Genomic DNA, 22477 nt, shown 5'->3' with positions numbered 1-22477 from the left:
AGGCTCCAGTAACAACTTAACACCAGGTGGGCTGTGAGCTTGTCCACCCATCTAAGCAACAACAAAAAAAAGGAGCGGACCGTGGTCATATTGAAAGCGGTACCACTCCGCTAACAGCCATTAGTTGAGGTCCAATCACATGAAATCTCCTGATGATTCTTCAGACAGAGGGAAGCAGTTGACAATCCATCTCGCCAGTCCTCTCAGTGGGTCACGATTCTGATCTGGTAGTAGATTCTGCGAAGCACTGCTCTTGCTAGGGCTAGTGTTAGCAAATTCGTCAGGTTAGAGCCCCGTGAGCTCACCTACTCGCTCGGCGAAGTTGGGATAACCCCTCGAGGTTAGAAAAAAAAACCCATCCATTCTTAGAACGTTATAAAGTATGATACAAAAATTATCTTTGGAAAAGCATTACAGCCTACTTATTATCCACGATCTCTAAAGGTGTGTGTTTGTAAGGAAATTATCAACTACATTGTTTTTCAAAGGATCTTAATAGTAGCTTTATCTTAACCTTACTTGATGAGCTTATTTCTGATATGTAATGATAATGTATGTAGTAATGTGTAATAATGTTAAATGTAATATGTTATTATATTGTTTATTTATATTTATTTATATTTTTAGAAGCAACAGATTAAGCACTTGTTTCACCAATGCCTGCAATCGGTTCCTGTAATTTGCTAACATTAATTATCAGCTAACTGCATTGTTTTTCAAAGAATCTCAATATTTAGTAGCTTTATCTTAACCTTACTTGATGAGCTTATTTCTGATATGTAATAATATAATGTGCGTAGTAATGTGTAATAATGTTAAATTTCATAATGTAATATGTTATTATATTGTTTATTTATATTTATTTGTATTTTTAGAAGCAACAGATTAAGCACTTGTTTCAACTTTCACCAATGCTTGCAGTCTTGTAATTTGTTAACGTTAATTTTGAGATTAAAGCAAATGCTATTTGTTATGTTTTCTGCTGACGTATATGACGTATGTTGGTTACCAATACAAAAAAAAAGTTTTTTTTTAATGCGATGGCGTATAGATCTTTTTTTTTTCCTACCTAAGTTGCCTAGCCTTGAAAAGCTATGCCAGCGTAACCGAGCGAGTAGGTGAGCTCTCGGGACTCTAACACTGGCCCTAGGAAGAGCAGTGCTTCGCAGAATCTACCACCGGATCGGAAACGCGACCCACTGAGAAGAACCGGCGAGAAACTCAGTGGGCTGTGTCTTTGGGTTAGTTTATTCGCCGAACCCTTCGTCGCCAGCGGGTTCGACGAGAACGATGACCGGTGCTTGAGGTATCTAAAAACAACATTATTGGATCGGGAGAATCCGAAATGACGTATTTAAGGCAGTGTAGATCGAAGTGCTGCACAATATACCGCGCTTAGTTTTTCCAAAGAGGATTTAGCTGGTGCATTATAATTGTTATCGTATTTCAAGGCGCCGTAAACACCATTTATCACTACATTTTGAGATTCTTCGTAAATCTCTGCTGTAAACCAAGTCGTTCCTGCAATGAATGTCATAATTTAAAACATAAGATATTGGAAAGTTTCCAGAAAACTAAAAACGATTTTCCAACATGTTAGGTGAAATTTTATCAATGAAAAATAAGCTACCTATATTTAGAAAGAAACGATGATATAATTCATGTGTTATTAATAAAATATAAAACTTATTTTTTTTTGCCCAAAACGTGTGGTATATCAATAAGTTACCATAAACCTCAAACTACATAATTCTGTGTATTGGGGATAATTATTGGCACATCGATCTATTTACGATCTATCACAGTGACATAAATTTACAGCTAAAAGAATTAATCTGTATATTACAGAATAGTAAAAAATCAATGATTGTATTAATGAAATTAAAATTAATAATACAAATAAATTTTCTGAAAAATATTTCCAATTTCCAAACTTTAAGAACTTAAGTTCAATAAATTATTTTTGTTACACGACTTTGATCTGATTCACTTATTATCATTATACGTAAAAGCGATTATTAATACATTTTTTGACCGGAAACTAAGTATTATAAGTCGAATATTAATGTCGTAGGAAATAAATCGTATTGTAGTTTATTTAATATATGAAACTTGTATAGTGAATACTATGAGTGTCCGTTTTTCTTGAAAGTGACTGTACAAAGGAATGCTAGTTGTCCGGTGAGTCGGTAATCGGTGTGAAGTCCAAGTTCCAACACGCGGTGCAATACTACTGCAAACAATCCCAGTACGCGCATGATTCGAAACATTGTCAACCCTTCGCAATATGCTACATGTAGAATGAAACAGGCGTGGACTTAGGAATATGATCGACTCTGGTTTTATACGCAAAATAATATATACTTATAATAATCATATTTATCTTATCATTTGCGACGTAAAATCACCAATATTATCGATTTTATTATTTCCTAATCCAACCTTGCGAATATCAAATAAGCCTGCTACTTATGATATTTGCATAGACAATAACGATATTATGAATAATACATAGATGAAATTATTTTTAACCGACTTCAAGAGGAGGTTAACAATGGAAATCGTATTTTTTTTTAAATATAATATTAAAACAGATGGTGCTATTTGAATTTGTCGTTTTTTTTCCTACCTTTTCGCTGGTAGCCTAGGGGGCTATTTCAGCAACGCCCTGATCTTTACTGGTTTATCAGTATATCAGCCGATGACTTTTTGCAGCCGACAGATAATTTGTTTTTTATTTTACTAGATGAGTAGTTTTTTTCCCCTACCCTACGCTGATAGCTTAAGAGGCTATGCCAGCTATGCCTGAACGGGTAGGTGAGCTCACGAGCTCAACCTGAGAAAATTTGCGAACACTAGCCCTAGTAAGAGCAGTACTTCGTAGAGTCTGTCACCGGATCGGAATTGCGACCCGTTGAGAAGATCCGGCGAGAAACTCAGCGGGCTTTATCTATGGGTTAGATTGCGATGAAGAGTTCGACGGGGAAATTTGTCGTCAATTATGTTTAGTTCGTTGGAATCTATATATATAAAAATGAATTGTTGTTTGTTAGTCTCGCTAAAACTCGCTAAAACGGCTGGACCGATTCAGCTAATTTTTGTCTTGAATTATTTGTGGAAGTCCAAAGAAGGCTTAAAAGGTAAATAAATATGAAAATGCTCAGAATTAAATAAAAATAACAATTTTGTTTTTCCTTTGATGTGTCCCCCGTCCGACGGATTTCTTTTGTTTGTTTTAAATTTATTTTATACAAAAGTTTAGGTCTTTTAGGTTTTTGTTCGATTGAGGCATTACGAAGTCTACTGGGTCAGCTAGTTGACAATAAAAAAACAACCTAGCTAATCGATTTATTTAAGTAAGTTACAGAATTTTTTCCATCCAAATGTAACGAAAGTAAACAAATCACTGTTCTATTTTCATTACGTCCCTGTAGTTTATATTCAAACAGTACGCCGACGATTCATTGAAACAATTAAGAACACAAACAGATGTCCTACAAACTTGTATTGTATTTTGAAGCAGCTTCTTGTTTGTGTCACAGATCTAATAATTTAATACCATCCGTTATAATGGTAGTTTAAGCTTAATTTTTTTTTAAAGTTTGCCATTGTTGAGAGCCAAATTCTAGTGTCGATCATAGTAAGCTTTAGGTTTCAATATCTTTTTTATTTATGTTTGAATGATTACTGGTGGCCTGGAGGCCTTTCCAGTTTCACCAGGACAGGTGCCGAGCAAGGCTCAGCCAGGAGGGGTGGGATTTGCTAACAGCTGCCCGAGCGCCTCCGAAGGAGACCTAACAACCCAAGAGCAGCTGCTTCGCGAATGGTAGAGTTAACATGGTAGAGTTAACATTTTCTTTTACATTTTGACATTCAACAAGTGTGTTTTTGATGACATCCAAGTTGAAATAAATGATTTTGAATTTGAATTTGAATTTGAATGAATCTACTACCGGATCGGAATCGCGACCCGCTGAGAAGATCCGGCGAGAAACTCAGCGAGCTGATGCATGGGTTAGGTTGCGCTTTGTTTTCGAGTTCGACGAGTACGGTTACTGGTTTCAATATCTGTTTTGTGGTATATGTATGTTTACAATTATACATCGCCTGTGTACAAATGTACGGTTGTCACTGGTTTACCGTGTGTTTAGTGTGAGTTTTTTAACGTTCTCGATAGCGTAAAAGTTAACTCAAATTTGTATGGAGTTCGAACGTTTGCCTACGTTAGCCGCTAGGGGTGCTGTTCCAACTGCATACTGTGAGTTAACTTTTACGCTATCGAGGACGTTAACACTAAGCACACTGGTGGTAGGACGACTAGTGAGCCCGCGCGAGTAGGTAATGCCATCTTGCCTGTTTCTATTGCAAAGTGTACTTATACAATTGAGTTGAGTCTTCGGCTTCATATCTCAAGTTGAGTAAAGACTCACGTTGTAACGCCTATGTGCTTACTATAAGCATTGCAAGCAAGGCAGACCGTGATCTCATTTAACCATGATCACAGTTAAAAAAAACTTAATAATCTTAATGTAATTGAGCTGTATTAATGTACATATTAAAACTTACGCATAGGATATACATTGAGCTATGCAACAAGAACCCTTATAAAATTAAGATAAAAGAAACTATTGCATAATTAATTTAAATTATGGGGATGAGAATCCTGCAAGAAATATGCTTTTAGTAAATTTTACTGCCATCTATTATCGATAAAAGAACATTTTAAAGCGCCATCTGTTGTTGAATAGCAGAATTTTAGCAAACGTTTAATATTTTTAAGAGATGGCGCTGTTGGACGTTTTTGTACCTAATCGAAATAAAAAGTAGAAAATATTTTTTTTTTAAAGTGTTTAAGAAAAAAATATTTTAACGTAAAAATACGTATGCATCTAAACAATTAAACAGACCAAGCTAATAGAAGCGTGTTAAGAACCGAAATTTCTAGGTAGGTGTGATAGCTATAAATGCCAACATTAATAAATAATACACTGATCGCTTCTTCTTCTTTCTTTTTCTGTATGGAAGTTGTTTGCTTCCGACGCCATTGTTACCAATGTCGAGTTTATAAAAATACTAGCGACCCGCCCTCGCTTCGATTCGGAAACAAATTTATTATTGAGTTCTCCACTATTTAATGGATGTTATTATACATATAAACCTTCCTTTTTTTATTTTTATTTTTTTTATGATTGAAGGGTTACTGGTGGCCCGGAGGCCTTTCCAGTTTCACCAGGACAGGTGGGTGAGCAAAGGCTCAGCCAAGAGGGGTGGGATTTGCTAACAGCTACCCGAGCGCCTCCGAAGGAGACCTAACAGCTCAAGAGTAGCTGTTTCGCGAATGAATCTACTACCGGATCGGAATCGCGACCCGCTGAGAAGATCCGACGAGAAACTCAGCGAGCTGATTTATGGGTTAGGTTGCACGGCGAACTCTTTGTCGAGTTCGACGAGTACGGTTACCGAGGTCCCTAAGCCTGCTCCTAGTGTTAGAGCTGAAGGCGTCTAATGCAAAGGTTATTTATTGGATCTGATGGATCCGTAAGGACGTGGGAAGGACGTGAAACCTTCCTCTTCAATCATTCTATCTATTAAAAAAACCGCATCAAAATCCGTTGCGTAATTTTAAAGATTTAAAGCGTAGCGATTTAGTCATTATATGAATACTTTAAAGTATGAAAATTGGAGCGCAACAAAATAAAGTTGATTTATTTGAAATTTGAGATCCATTGCGATGAAGTTTAATGAAATGCGAGTCGAGATTATTAATTAATAATGGATTAATATTAAACATTAAACGAAATATTGTAAAATGGTGGAAATTCACGAAGACTTTATTGGGATTTTTGAATGAACCCGAGAGCCACGTCTAACGACTTTGTTTTACTTTCCCACACATGTACACTTTCACCAATAGTAAACGCAGACTAGGCCATCATTATTACACTTTAAGCCTGGACAAACTCTAAATAAAACGAAGTAAAACAATTCACACAAATCGGCTTTTTGCGTTACCGCCAAAAAGTCCTCGACCGCATTCAGTAGGTAACGTATAGTCATTTAAAATACATATAATCTAGGTAAAACATCAAGGCCGATCGAAAATGAAACTTGTATAAAATTGAATTCTGAAAGGTATGAATTGTAAATAACCTACTTATTCACTTCAACACAACACAAATCCATAATATTATTATTTGTCATAAATGGCCTGTATTATTTTTTATTTAACATTGAGTTTTATGTTTTGCGTATATACAAGTAGGACGACTGGCGTTTTGGTAAGGTAAAGATGCCGTATATCGATCCTGGGGTAGATTAAGTAGATTTTTAACCGTCTTCCATCGTAGAATACAATCAAACTCTCAATATATAAAATTGGTAACTTCGTTTCGAAGAATTTTAATAAGTTATGTTTGTTTGACGCCAGACAAACTATAAATAAATAATAAATAAATAATAATAATAAATATTTACTAACAATCACGCCACGTTAATTGGTCCCATGATAAGTTCGTAAAGAACTTGTGTTACAGGTACCAGATAACGAAAATAAATGTAAGATTTTTATTATACACAATATTTTAATATACATCCATAACCCTGGATTCGAACCCGCGACCCCCTTGTGTAGTGACCATGTCACTTACCACTACACCAGACGGCCGTTAGTTTACGGAACAATGATAGACAGAACATACTTTTCATTACAATTACATACTTTGACGTTGATATTATTTTATGTTGTTATCATACTCCAAATTTTACTACAGGTCAGGTAGTCGAAACGCTATTCGTGCAAGATTTACAATAAAATAACAAAACTTTACATAATAAATTATTCCTTGTGGCCGTTTTGTTCTTTTATTCAGATCCCTCTAGGCAAGGCTGAAGCAACATTTGAATTTAATAGGTAAGCGATTTCACATTCAGCCGTAAAATTTTAGGTAACGTCCTTCGGTCTTTTTTAGAAATTTTAAAAGATAGAATGGTAAGGTTAGTAGTTATAGTGTTTGTGTAAATTCAGTTAGACAATAAGGTAAGCTCTGTTATGGGTGTAATAATGAGTAATAGCGGCAAGTACCAGCAGTCTCGCAGGGCTATTCTAGTTTCATCAGGTATGTGAGTTCACGGGGCTCAGGCTGAGAAACTTTGCTAAGATCGGCACTTTTTTGTTTTTTAACTACCATCTGCCCTAGCAAAAACAGTACGTCGTTCAATCTACCACTGAAAGATCCGGTGAGAAGCTCAGTATTGTGTCTGTGGGTTACGTTCCACGTCAAAACCTTCGTCGCCTTCAACGTGTTTGACAAGAACTGTGACAGGTGTTTGGACCGCAATCGAGAATGGATCTGAAAGATAGGATTTTTTTTGCCCTTGTAGGCAGACGAGCATAAGGCCCACCTGATGGTGAGTGGTTACCGTCGCCCATGGACTTCAGCAATGCCAGGCGCAGAGCCAAGCTGCTGCCTACCGGGACATGTAGCCAGTTTTAATTTATTATATCAGGATCCCTTCAATCTTGACTCAGATTTGCCGCAGATTTGATTTGCAGCTTGAAAAAACTTCGCCTATTCATTTTATTTATACAACGAGTATTCAGTTGTTGATGTAACTATATAGTGAGGTTTCAAACTGAAAACTATTAATTTTAATGATGATACAATTTTATGATTTTTAAACTATTAAGTTTTTGTTGAAAATGTAAAGAAAACTCTTTAAATATACTTTTTAATTAAAATAAGGTTAATTCAACCACGGGACATCAATATCACTTAATGAACTGTAACGCGATGCCTTATTCATTATGCAAATATTAATTTAGCCTGTAGATAGCCTACTGATATAAGTCTAGCGTTCAAAATGCAGGATTTTATTTTTATTGCTGAGATGTGTGGACGTGCTCACAGCCCACCTGGTGTTAAGTGGTTACTGGAGCCCATAGACATCTATAACGTAAATGCGCCACACACCTTGAGATATAGTTCTAAGGTCTCAGTATAGTCACAACGGCTGCCCCACCCTTCAAACCGAAACGCATTACTGCTTCACGGCAGAAATAGGCGGGGCGGTGGTACCTACCCGTGCGGACTCACAAGAGGTCCTACCACCAGTAAAAATTTCCTTTACAATCCCTCTAAGATTCTCAACTCTAAATGTATTTACACAAGACTGATTTTGCAGGTGTTTGAACAGCACTATAATTTTTTTGAATTGTTTTCAGTAAATTTAATTACACACTTATGTTATTGTACTAAAGATCATTATTATTTGAATCAGATCTGTAGTTACGTTTTTTTACGTCTTATTCGCGTATCGGGTTAAGCGGAGTTATTTATTGTCTTGTAATCACGACGTAATCTGTGCTTATCAAATCTTTTCAAGTTAGGAAGTATGTAGTCAACATGAAAATATTGTGTCAAGGTCTACTACTTATGAGAACAACGCTTTATGATTTACAGAGATTTTTGCAAATTTTACGCGTATGGATAATGTGGCGGGTAGCCATCATACAACGCAAGATAATTGACAGATGCCTGAATCTCGCTTACGACATTTTCAAGATAAATCGCATATATACAAGTTCCGAACAACAACATTCGGACCGTCGGTCTACCGAGCAAATATCACCAGCTCGGTGGAAGATCTTCCCTTTGTCGTTTAAGCCTCCCCAAAGATAATAAGTACGTCCGGTGATTAGGTAAACGAATCGAATAGCCCTTTTCGACTTCGTCAAAGTTCTCTACCACTGCACTATTTTCATTTTATCTTGAACCAGACCATTCTATATCTTGGTTGTTGTGAGATTGTGAGATTTGCCGCGTCCACTTAACCGTTATTCCAAATCACCCGTCTACGGTAACGGCTGACATCAATAAACCCGTCAGCTTGTCTATTATGCCAATATAGAGGTATACGACAAAGGGAAAATCTTCCACCGAACGAGTGATATATCGGAAGACTGACGCGACGGTCCGAATATTGTTGTTCGAAAAATGTTCAAATACAAGCTTATCTTGAAATTTTCGTAAGCGAGATTCCGGCATATTATGTCAAATATCTTTTGTTTTCTGATGACTATCGCCACATTAATAAAAGTAACAGATTTTTTTAATACAATAAATTCTGAAGTTTTGCACTCTTACCTTGTGTAATAAGAGGAACTGTACTTTTCTTTACTGGTGGGAGGACCTCTTGTGAGTACGCACGGGTAGATACCACCACCTTGTCTATTTCTACCGTGAAGCAGTAATGCGTTTCGGTTTGAAGGGTGGAGCAGCCGTTGCAACTATACTTAGACCTTAGAACTTATATCTCAAGGTGGGTGGCGCATTTACGTTGTAGATGTCTATGGACTTCAGTTAGCACTTAACACTAGGTGGTCTGTGAGCTCGTTCACCCATCTAAGCAATAAAAAACAATCTTCAAAATAAACTGCAACAGCTAAGTAACTATCGTTCGAGTCTGTCGCGGCACACAGAAAAAAATAGATTCAATAAACTTTCCGAGAGTCAATACAACCAAAAGTTTTAAGTACAGATATTTTACTATCTTACTTAGGTATTCTATTAAAACATGACCTCATTTCAAACACTAGACACGTCAGAGAACAATTTGTTGTTACTTAAGTATTATATGTTATAAGTTGGCGATGGACGCGTCACCTGCCGATAAAGCCAGCTATTAGTCTTGATCCTGGCGACGACTATTTATAATCCACTCGGCTATGAAATAAGTATGTCAACATTGTTATACTTAACGATAGTGCATCATATCTGTCAATGTTTGATATTAATCATTGCATTATATCATTGTCAATGAGTTCGGAGTCTTATTTTTCAGTTTACTTACTGGTGCTAGGAAGTCTTATGTGTGCGCACAGGTAGGTACCAGCACCCCACCGATTTCTGCCGTGAAGCAGAAATGCGTTTCGGCTTGGAGCAGCCGTTGTACTGTTAAAACAGTGACCTCACAACTCATGTCTCGAGGTGGGGGGGGGGGGTTATTTACGTTGTAGATGTCTATCCTCCCCAAATCCTGATCACGCAGGAGCCAGTCACCGTCGACGCCCTATACACGTCCTTACGGATCCATCAGATCCAATAACCTTTGCATTAGACGCCTTCAGCTCTAACACTAGGAGCAGGCTTGGGGATCCCTGTAACCGTAGAGCTCGACGTGCAACCTAACCCATGCATCAGTCCGCTGAGTTTCTCGCCGGATCTTCTCAGCGGGTCGCGATTCCGATCCGGCAGTAGATTCATTCGCGAAGCAGCTGTTCTTAAGTTGTTAAGTCTCCTTCGGAGGCGCACGGGCACCTGTTAGCAAATCCCACACATCTTGGCTGAGCCTTTGCTCGCACCTGTCCTGGTGAAACTGGAAAGGCCTCAGGGCCACCAGTAATCCTTCAAACATAAAAAAAATATGTCTGTCCCAAATCGGAATGCATCACCGTTTTATCAATAAACGTACCGAACTCTCTAGATTTACTACTTACAATTCATTAAAATACGCAAAAAAAAACAGCCCCAATGTTCTTTAAAATCTAAAACAGCTTACATAAACCTATAATATAATGTTGTAGATTTTTGTGGTGCTCACACATCAAGCTGTCGAACTTGATCTCCTTACATGATAAATATTTCCTGTCACTCAGCTGTGACAATAACACAAATATTATTCCGTGTGCATTTTTATGCACGTCTTCAACTAAATGTCAAGTATTCGAATTGTTACATCACTCATGTTGACATTGGAGACCATTGTTGTAAAATATTTTTACTACGTGATCGCTAAGGTCGGTGGTTCCACTTACAGCGATAACAAAGTAAATTAATTTAATTTCGATAAAATCTTAGATTAAAAAAATCTAAATGGGAAACAAGTGAAACACGCAAGGCTTTTTGAACGAACTGAACTTTATAAGACTTGGATGTTTTGTTAATTTTTTTTTGGCATTTTCTTGCTTCTTTGTTTTTAGGATGAATGGGTGACTGGTGGGTTTCCAGTTTCGCCAGGACAGGTGGGCGAACGCGACCTCAGTCATTTTAGTGAGTTATTTTATTATTTCCTTCGTTCGTGACTACGAAAACTGCAAAGTATTCGTAACATTGAAAATAATATAAAGTAATGAGAATAAAAAAAGGTCAAATTAAACCACATCTAATTATGTCTGCGATTTGCGTAAACCGAAGAGAAAACTATACAGATATAACTAACTATTCATTATACAGAAAAGAAAGCATTTACAAATCAATTATATTATGTAATAGTATATATATTATGTAATAGTATATATAGTAGCTATATTATAAATAAAAAAAATATTTATAATATAACTACCGTTTTGACCATTTTGCGACGAACTAACCATGCGTTCGGTTTGACTTGTAATATTGTCGTTTTTCTAATACAATTGAGACTATATATACACTGAAGTCGGTCATCTTCATTTTGTCGTGTTTTTGCGTGTGTAAATATTTACGTCCACTAAACTATATGCACAAACTGTACAAAGTTGGAAAGTTTGATCTATCAAGTGTAACAATTATTAAATCGAGAGTGATTTCATCTATTTATTGACGCTAGTAAAAATAATAACAAATAACTGTATGTAATTTAACAAACATTAATATATCACAATATCGTGTCACCTATTTGCTAGTTCGTTAGTAATTCAAACTCAACGAATATCAAAATGCTCCGCTACTCTGCCCGCCGTCACTGTGGCCCAACCACCACCCACAGCATCGGCGAGTTCAAAGCGATGCGCTAACAGCACAAATAAAAGTTTTATTTTTAATTCAAACCGACGCATGTATCGTGTTTCGTTGCGCTCATTCATAAAGCCGGCCCTTTTAAATCGACTCGCGTTACGTCATTCAGAAAGCACGTGAGATTTAACACAATATTGATGATCTCAATGAGCATGTTAGCCTTGACATAGTGATTGTTGTACGTCGTTAATGGGAGTTAGCGGAGCGAATTCTTAAATGTCGTCAGTTGATATTATTCTGATAAGTTATTTTACTTAATAAATTCACGTGGAAATTGTCTTATAACGCCAAAACTGAAAAGCAAGTAATGTCTATTAAATGTGAAAAGTTTCAAATCAAAACCCGTTGTTTCTTCGCGGCATAGTGAGCACTTCTTGTATTAATTAAATTACAATCGAATTTCAGTAGTATAACGAATTATTAAAACAATCCCAGTTTAAGGTGTATTTTATAAATTAAGTATAAAGATGTAAAATATATTTCATTGGTGCTATATCGACTGACAGCTTTTTGGAAAAACTTCGTGGTTGCCCGGCGACGGCTCTGCCGCCCCGCCCGCAGCATGCCCCTTCAAGACCCACGAGTAGAACAAATAAGGGATGTGTGCGTTATAGTAGTTAATAATGTCCTGTATACATTTCCTAAGGAGTACACAGGCATCCTTCTGTAATAAGAATTCTGTATTAATAAAGAAGAATTTCTGTAACAATAAAGAAGTCTTTCGATAATAGTGCAAAGAGATCGCCAAATAATCACGAAATTCAACGTTAAATTGCAATTTAAACGCTTTTGCGAAGATCGAATAGTCTAGAATTATAACATTTTAAGGATGAAACAAAGTGGTGTGAATTATTTTTTATCTATTGGCTTTCTATCTATACATATAATCTGGATCTCGGAAACGGCTCCAACGATTTTCATAAAATTTAGTACACAGGGGATTTCGGGGGCGATAAATCGTTCTAGCTACGATTTATTTTCAGAAAATGTTGTTTTATTCGTGTTTTCAATAATCAACTCTTCCCGACATCTATTGGCGAATAATAATACTATTTTTCTTAATTGAGGGCAACTAACCGCTTTAAAGACATAACAGGATGGCGTTATCAAAAAAAAAACCGGTCATCATCTAGTTTATTATACAGCGTGTTCGAATTATGACAAAACAAAAATGTACGAACACTTCTGAAACAACTTTAGTACGCCGACATATCGGCCTGGGCCAACCCAACAATTCCTAGATACGTTTAAAATATATTCTTTTCAACGCTTTCGTATGAATAAAAATGATGCACCAGTGTTGTCACACAGAATGTGGGTCATCCAAACTAGCTGTCATAAAAATTGTCACCTCCTTAACATTCTTACAGTGTGTGTCACATTTCATAAATATGAATAGGTACGCTTTTATTTTGATTGACGTATTCAATTTTATAGCTTAATTATTAAGGGTTGCTTGTGATGGATGGAAAGATAAACTTAGAATTGGAATAGTTACGAATCAGTTAGGTGAATAAATTATGTGGATAGGATCAATCATATTACAAATAATGAATATTGCCATTTTAAAAACACTAGGATGTCTTTATTTTACTGGTGGTAGGAACTCTTGTGAGTCCGCACGATAGGTACCACCACCCCGCTTATTTCTACCGTGAAGCAGTAATGCGTTTCGGTTTGAAGGGTGGGGCAACCGTTGTAAATATACTGAGATCTTAGAACTTATATCTCAAGGTGGGTGGCGCATTTATGTTGTAGATGTCTATGGGCTCCAGTAACCACTTAACACCAGTGGGCTGTGAGCTCGTCCACCTACCTAAGCAATAAAAAAATATTTACGCTACATATTCACAATTAAATAACGTATTTTCGCCAATTGAATATTTTATCGTTGGATCCAAACATTAATCTGTATTACTTTTTTAGAATTATTACTATAATACATATTATTATTACTCACTCAGATGACATTCTAGAAAGCATATTCTTTAGATCTCCGATGCAAAAAACAACTTACAATGTAATTTCAACTTCGCGCCGTCCACGATGTCCACATTTCACATGCAACCATCCTTCTTCCAAAACATACAGGACTATCTTGAGTTAGACTGCTAAATGTCTAACTAATTAAATATCAGTTCGGGACCAAAATTAAGTTATATCGAAAAAAATCTCAAATCCGTGTTCCCGCCGAAATGAAAAGTGTCATTTTCTCATGCCGTGAAAATACGCTTCATGACGAAGGCATTACGTTTGTACAGCCACGTCGTGAAGCCGGCCGGCTTACCGACCCAATGCCGCCAGTCGTGCACAAGACTCCGACGCGTGAACGCGCACAGAATCCCGAACTTATCGCGATACGTTAGAAACAAATAATCAAATTTCGAACGGTTTTCTTTTTCATGAAAACATTCGTGTTAATTTACTCAAGTGCTGTTACGTGAGTTGTTACAGTTTTTCTCTCCAGTTAACTCAGGTGAGCTTTTCGAAATTTGTAATAACTTTCTCATATATCATTTGCGTAGCCAAAATATTATTTAGAGATTTAGAAAAAAAAAAAAAAAAAAATTCTCATAATTTTAACACCTTTTTGAAAATAGCGTAACCGTAGCGTAAAGAAACGGTCTATGATTAAAAATCCTAGCGATATGGAACAATTTGCGATAACATAAATTTTATAGAAAATAAGATACAGAAACATTTTTCGACATTCATTCAAGCAGCTAAAATCTACAATGATTGGTAAATTAAAAAAAAGTTTAATAACAAAGTTATCAAATTGGTGGCACAGAACATGGAAAAGCAATGCCGATGTGTCCTTCGAAAATTATTTATTTAAAAATGGAATTTTGCTAATTTTTAATAATCTGTTAAATACATATACTTGATTTTATATAACATATAATTAATTTTTAAAATTGTCGTCTACATTTTCCTATACAAACATACGAATATTACTCGTTGACAATCTAACGGACATCGCACGAGTTATTCAAACACCTGTAATCGATGCCTCCAATGAACACTACTCTAACTCCAAATTCGTAGGTTTACAGGAGGAGAGTTTAAACGAAAAAAGTTGATAAATATATCTGCAATAATAAAGATTTTATGGTTTTTTCTTGTGTAACTAACTGATTTACTCTTGCTTCGAACCCCATCAATAATGAATTTGTAATCTATATATTAATACGTGAAGCAAAAACTTTGTATCCCTTTTTACGAAAATTGCGCGGACGGAGGAGTATGACATTTTCCACACTTATAGAGAATATAGAGAAGAAGTGCACAATGCTAATATTTTTTTTAAATAATGCATAAAAGATACATTAAATCCATAAAGAAAACATTACACACACTTACAATTCCAATTAATTATAGTCGAATTTAGACTACTGCGGGACCTCTAGTACTTTTAAAATAGTGAAGCGATTTGCGTGAAAAACGAAAATTTCTAAATTTTGAGTTAAAGTAGTGTTCATTGGAGGCATCGTGTTGAAAGTTACGTTGACGTTACAAAATTCAATTACGTATACAGAAGAAGATTTTTATCGATATTCTTATTACTTTCTCATATTACTGGTGGTAGGGCGTCTTGTAAGTCCGCACGGGTAGGCACCACCACCTCGCCTATTTCAGCCGTGAAGCAGTAACGCGTTTCGGTTTGAAGGGCGGGGCAGCCGTTGTAACTATACTGATACTTTAGAACTCACATCTCAAGGTGGGTGGCGGCATTTACGTTATAGATGTCTATGGGCTCCGGTAAGCACTTAACACCAGGTGGACTGTGAACTCGTCGACCTATCTATGGAATTAAAAAAAACCTTGTGTAAATAATTCTCCGGCAATTGTGAATACCCGTGTCAAAAAATTCACACTTCACAACCTTTTTCTAATACATCAAATTCACACACGTACTAGATTTGTATATCAATAAGATTTTCAATTCACTTCACATATTTTGATCTTTTAAATAGCTTTTGTATACGTTTGTTCATACTCTCGGCCCACCAGATATTAAGTGATTAAAGGCGCCCATAGACATCGCAACGTGAATACCGCTACCCTGGCTTGAGGCTTGAGGTTTATTGCCTCATTTATATTGTATTACACGGTGTGCTTCCTTCGTCGTCGACATCATTCGAGAATCTCTTTTACGTACGTATTTCATTAGAAGAATCTGGTATCTGGCTACAGGATTCGAATTCCGGCGTCATCACATCACTAGATATGACTACATATGGCTAAACTAAGACTTATAGATTAGGCAGCGGCGACGTCAATTTAAGTATTCGATTTAATATTTGCAACCAGACAACAACCGAATTGCGATATCCAAAAGTATAATATAATTCGACAATACGACGCAAATAGTTTTAATTGATGGGTCTCTGTGCATTATAGCTTTATTATTTAAATCTAATCGAATTTCGATTCAACACTTGGTGACATTTTACCCAAAAACACTCCTGTTTTGCATATCGAAAACTACAATTTAAAAACGCATTTTGATTTAACGTTTTTTTTTTTTTAATTTAACTGGTTTATTTAATTGCCAGACCTCTAGATAATGTTACTTCGTTCTGTGTGAAATGAAACGCAAAATTCTAGAAACAGTATTTATAGAAAATGTAACGACAAATAACACAATATATCAATATCTACGATAAATACCTTAGTCGTCAGTGACCACGAAAAATATACAGTTTTCAAAATGTCTGAAATACTTTAACCTCAATAAAACTCTTAAAAGTAGTTTTAATTATTTCTACGATTCCTAAAAACCAGAGAAATTACTTTCAAACTCGCTATCGCATCTCGAAAATTAATCGGATGCATTAAATTGTTTTCATTGAAAGCAAATTGTAAATTGAACATAAAGTTAATAAAAAAAATCGGAATCTATTTTATAAATCAATTCACTGCTGTAACCGTTTCCCAAATTGGTTTTATAATAATAAATTGTTTGCAAATTAATGTTGGCTCAATGTTGTTCGCCATTTGTGTATTCTTGTCTTTTTTTTAACTTCCTTCACAAAACCCGTTTGTAGTACATCTCGGAAGATTCCTAAAATGCCGCTGTTCATAATTTACATTTCGGTTTGAAGAATTTTCGTCTAAATCAAATAATGTCATTGTTATCACACGTTTTATTACTCCCGTATTTAAGTTACGAGAAGTAATAAAGATTATATTATAATATGGTGCATTACATATTAGTTTTGTATTAAAATATTAGTCTACCCGTTTAATTAGATTCATGCACGGAATTACCACTCAGCCTATTTTTACCGCGAAACAGTAATGCCTCATTTTGGGAGGCAGTTGTTGTTATCTACGATTAAAACTTAAGCTTATCTCTCAGTTTGAAGGGCGGGGCAGCCGTTGTAACTATACTGAGACTTTAGAACTCATATCTTAAAGTGGGTGGCGGCATTTAAGTTGTAGATGTCTATGGGCTCCAGTGACCATTTAACACCAGGTGGGCTGTGAGCTCGTGCATCCATCTAAGCAATAAAAAAACAAAAAAAGTGGGAGGCAGAATTCACATTGTGACTTATATAGGCTCCGAACTAATTGGGAATTCGTTCATTGTTTATGCAACAAAATAATTAAAGACCTATTCATGATTTTACTTCATTTCACGTGCATGTGAATTTGAAAATGAAGTCGTATTTACGTACTCGAAGTCAAACCAGAGTTCGGAAAAGATCGTCTTGCTACGAACGAACGCAGCCTGCACTGTCACTAAACGTGTTTTTCAAAGAATTGTCGTGTGTGTCAAATTCATTATTGTTTTGCAAATCCACGCCTTGTTTGTGTTGTATGTGAATTCCAGTACGGTTCTTAGAAATTTGAACCACTCAGTCGCTTAACAACCGGCCGATATTAGTCGGAGAAGCGTTTTAAATAAGCAATGACCAAAAAAAAAAATCATCTTTGATTTTCAATTTCAATTTCGATATTCGATTAAAAAAAAATTTGGTTCGATAGCTTCACTACAACCTTTGTAAGGGTAAACACAGACTTGTGGTCGCCCAGTCGACTATAATTATTACATAATTTAAATTATAAGTTTCAATCAATTGTTATGGTTTTATTGTCAAAGACTTTACTTCTTTAATCACAGATTTCGCCAAAACTACACCATAGACAAATAATATTAAAGACAAACAATACTAATCTATTCTCAATTTGACCACAGACTTTAACAATAAACAAAAGAGTATACATTTAAGCGCGTGTTGCCAAATACATGTTAGTGTGTGTAATGTTTTTTTAATTAATTTAATGTATTTTTTATGCATAATTAAAAAAATTTAGCATTCTGCACTTCTCTATATCTTCTATAAGTGTGGGAAATTTTATACTCCTCCGTCCGCGCAATTTTCGTAAAAAGGGCTACAAAATTTTTGGTTCACGTTTTAATATAAAGAGAAGCGAATGAGTTCACGTCCCACTTGGTGTTAGATTAAATCGCTGACCGTAAACTTCATAACGCGAATTCCATCATCAATCGTGAGACGCGCTCAAAATCTAACACACATATTTTATTGTAATAACGACCAATCTTACTTTTTAAGCTGGGAGACAAGGCTGCTTCGGGGTAGAAATTAGGATGACCGTTCTTTTCCTCCGTACCAACCAATACCATTGATATACTGTTAGAAGTATCTACATCTGAGTTTAAAATCAACATTCCTTTATAAGTTCAAAAATTTCATTGTCATACCAATATCTAGTATGTATACTTTTTGGGCAGATATCGAAAAATGCGTTTTCAAGAATTTCGGAAAATACTATTTATGATAGCGCATTTTGTATTTTTAAGATATACGACCTTACTACCAACCGCTGATGATTTAAAATCACTCTTTTTTTTTTAAGGGTTGCTCATCTTGCGACTGCGCTTGGCGCGAATGTCGCGCTCAGTTGGTATTAACGCAGCTATTAATAAATTACGCGCGAAATTTTAATTTTAAGCGCCAAAATCGAACAAGTTTCTACATATTAAAATAATGTTCACATATTATTTAGAGGCTAAATCAAAATCAAAATTCATCTAAGAACTTATTATAGTAAAAATAAATATACTTAAATATTATTTCTGTATTTTAATTTTATACTTACTTAATGTGTTCCATAATTTTGTTGAAGTTCAAGGCGCTGCTATCGGAGACGGATTGAGGTCATTGAATCACTTTACATATTAGTTTTATTTACATTGACATAATTTTATATAATGCAAAAAATTAACATATTTTAATGCTTTAAATTTTCACCTTCCTATTATTATGTCATCATAAACTTTGCAGGCTCATACATTGAATACTAATCGAAATAATTAAAAGGCAATTCGTACTATTATAGTCTACAAGTATTCGAGCTTGGGTTTAATAAGGTTAGTATAATCTAATATATAAAATGTTCGTTCCCATACTCCTCCGAAACCGCTTGACCGATTCTCATGAAATTTTTTATGCATATTCAGTAAGCCTGAGAATCGGCTACTATCTATTTTTCATACTCTTAAGTGATAAGGGTTGTCCACCCCTAAGATTTATTTTTTATTTTTTGGACCATTTTTTTTTGTTATAGTGAGACATTATGTGGTCGAATGAGGTATTTTTATTTTTATATTCCTTCATCGTTCACAGCGCTACATGCCTCTTTCACTCATCTACCACATCCTTACACACTTACAATAAGTTTTTTTCTACACTAGAAATTCCCTAGAAATCTTATATATGGCAAAACAACGTTTGCCGGGTCAGCTAGTATATTATATTAATATAGGTCGTAGGCACATCGCTCCGAAGCCAATATACATTCAACCACTCCTTAGAGCGGTAGCTATCAGAACATAAGATGTTTGGCAATTTCTTAAATCACGCTATTTTCAAGATAAACTTGCATAACAATAGAAGTTCCGAATATCCGGACCGTCGCTTCTTTTTCCTGCTTGGTGGAATATCTTTCATTTGTTGATCTCTATAAAGAGGTATAGCAATTAACCCAGGAAGTAAGTATATTCCTAGTGGAAACTATCAGGTCAATGGCCACTCTGATGATAATCTTTTTTTTTTTTTTATGATTGAAGGATTACTGGTGGCCCGGAGGCCTTTCCAGTTTCACCAGGACAAGTGGGCGAGCAAAGGCTCAGTCAGGAGGGGTGGGATTTCCTAACAGCTACCCGAGCGCCTCCGAAGGAGACCTAACAGCTCAAGAGCAGCTGCTTCGCGAATGAATCTACTACCGGATCGGAATCGCGACCCGCTGAGAAGATCCGGCGAGAAACTCAGCGAGCTGATTCATGGGTTAGGTTGCGCGGCGAACTCTTTGTCGAGTTCGACGAGTACGGTTACCGGGGTCCCTAAGCCTCCTCTGCCTGCACTGTCCTAGGGCTAGGGCTGCGCTTTGAAGGTTCTTCGCGATTAGGGACTTGTTTCTACTGGAATAGTAAACAGTCGTGTCGTCGGCGAATAAAGCTAAATGGGTCGGCGGCCACCGGGGAATATCGTTAACGAATAAGCTAAATAGGAGGGGTGAGAGGACAGAGCCTTGCGGGACTCCAGCTGTGAGAGGTCGTGGGGAGGAGCGGGTAATGATAATCTGTGTTAGACAACAGTCCACGGTCTATCTGGTGCCTCAATGAACTGAATATTTCAATTGTTGAGGGGCGGCATAATCGCTATGCACTACAATAGAGACTTCGATATCTTGTCTGAAGGTGGATAGCGGCATTCACGTTGTTATCTATACTTTACTAATTACTAATTACCTTACTAATATTATAAAGAGGAAAGATTTCTTTGTATTGAATAGGCTCTGAAACTACTGAACCGATTTCAAAAATTCTTTCACTGTTTGGAAGCTACATTATTCCCGAGTGGCATAGGCTATAATCGCGTGTACTGCGAAAACTATTGATGATAGAATAAAATAATGGACTACGACTTTGCAGAACACATTATTATTTACATAAAGTGTCGCGACAGCATATGTCTAACTATTATATTTATTCCGCAATAAGTGTTATTTTATTTAAAAAAAGTAATAGAACGTCAAATATCGTTGAAGTTTTTGTTGAAGACCCGAGCGGAGTCGGAGCGGGCCGCTATGACCATATAATTTGGTAAATCGTTAACACCAGATGAGTCGTAGGAGGAATCCCCTTACCTTGTCTGGGTTCTGTCTCGGATAGGGATCAGGCAGCAAGCGACAGTGCAGGGTAGTCGTTTAGTTGGTCGACATTTAACAAATTCGGCCATCGAACTAAACGTCTTGCGCCCACCAGAGTCAGCCCCCGAACCGAACCACAAAAAAAGGATGAGCCACTCAAACACCTGTATGCTATAAAAAACGAATGTTCATTTTGTTTGACAAACAACAAGAGAGTATTAATGTGATAAATTCGTAGAAAAGTCCTAATCTTGTTTACAGTTTTGTTGTAAGCAGAAATTTGACATTCGCACTAATAAATCTTAATGTTTGGCAACGTCACAAGAATTCGTTGCATCATGCTCCGTAAGCGATGTTACGTGTACGTGTAGGCTGATAATTATGAATGACTTTTTGACAGTCGGTTGGGCGTGGTGTGAGCCCGCAACGGTAGGTATCAACGGTAGGAGATTTACCACCAATAGTAATATACAAAATAGTGGAAAGGTCGAGGGCAAGCGACCAAGAGGCAGGAACCCGACCCGTTGGACGGACCAGATTCGTGCAACCCTGGATACCACAGTGCACGATGCTCTGCACTCAGCTGCAGATAGGAACAGATGGCGGTGCACTATAAAAAACAAACTGTTTCAAGGCCATGACCACGACCCTCAGTAATGAGGAAACCGACGCAAGGAGGAGGAGTCATTCGTTTCTGTTTTAAGGGTAGGACAGCAATAGTTGTGTCGCAAAATGGCCACAATCGGTTTGCAATTTAAAATCACTTAGGCTTATTTATGTTAGTCGAATTTTGTTATTGTTTCTCTTCATCATTATTCTTAAATAATATTATTTATTAAGTTTAGTTAAGATATTATTGTGCTGCCACACATTTTACCTTGTAGTTAGTTAAACGATCACAATTATTTTTTCTCAAGTCGATATCCCTCTGGGATTGTGTTTATTTAATCTTTCTTTTCTTTGATCATGTTGTTTTACCTACTCCAACTTATGCGCATTTAAATTAACTATTTTTAAATTCATAATAGTGCTGATCACACCAACACATCCGATTTTCTCGCTTTTAAGCGATTCCGGTCACAATCGGTTTGTAGTTTATTATTAGCGTCCTGGACGCGTTTGTTTGCTCATTGTCTGGATGTTTAATATACGTACCTATTCAAAAGTATATCAGTTTGTACAATAAATCAGTCTCTGATTTCCATAGTACAGTAAATCCTATCTTGAGGCTAAATAACCGAGTGTAACTTGTACCTAATTGTATTATTGTTATTAAATCTAGATTCTCATTTCGATTTCAAATTGAGTAATCAAAAACCTGCGTAAGTAAACGTCTTTTTTTACCATCTGGAGCTGTTACACTTTTATTAAACAAAATTATAAGGCAGAGGTCTCGACGTTGTGATATATCGCATGTCGAGAATCGATTTCACGGATGAAGCGTGACAACCGAAACTGCTATCCAAAGTCGTTGACCGAAGCAAATTGGGATCATTATAAAGCTATATTATTATAAACGA

The 22477-nt window shown here is 36.3% G+C and overlaps 1 protein-coding gene and 1 long non-coding RNA gene across 2 annotated transcripts in view; one reads left to right on the top strand and one right to left on the bottom strand.

Annotated features, from left to right (window-relative positions):
- Positions 1–10924: 10924 nt before the first annotated feature.
- Positions 10925–13996, bottom strand: LOC110384972 (uncharacterized). The gene is made up of 3 exons (XR_002430325.3): positions 13792–13996; positions 11652–12438; positions 10925–11089 (listed from the first exon to the last, which is right to left on the bottom strand). It is a non-coding gene; the product is annotated as an uncharacterized LOC110384972 (long non-coding RNA).
- A 26-nt stretch (positions 13997–14022) lies between these two features.
- LOC101742338 (uncharacterized) overlaps positions 14023–22477 on the top strand; it is a 156310-nt gene continuing 147855 nt past the window's right edge. Inside the window, exon 1 of the mRNA XM_004924742.3 lies at positions 14023–14250. The gene's annotated coding sequence lies outside the window, so the exon portion shown is untranslated. The remainder of the gene's footprint in view (positions 14251–22477) is intronic.

Source organism: Bombyx mori, chromosome 22 (genome assembly GCF_030269925.1).
Source record: "Bombyx mori chromosome 22, ASM3026992v2".
In the NCBI taxonomy this organism is placed as follows: domain Eukaryota; kingdom Metazoa; phylum Arthropoda; class Insecta; order Lepidoptera; family Bombycidae; genus Bombyx; species Bombyx mori.
Note: the sequence above shows the minus strand (reverse complement) of the source record. Positions and strands in the feature narration are given on the sequence as shown.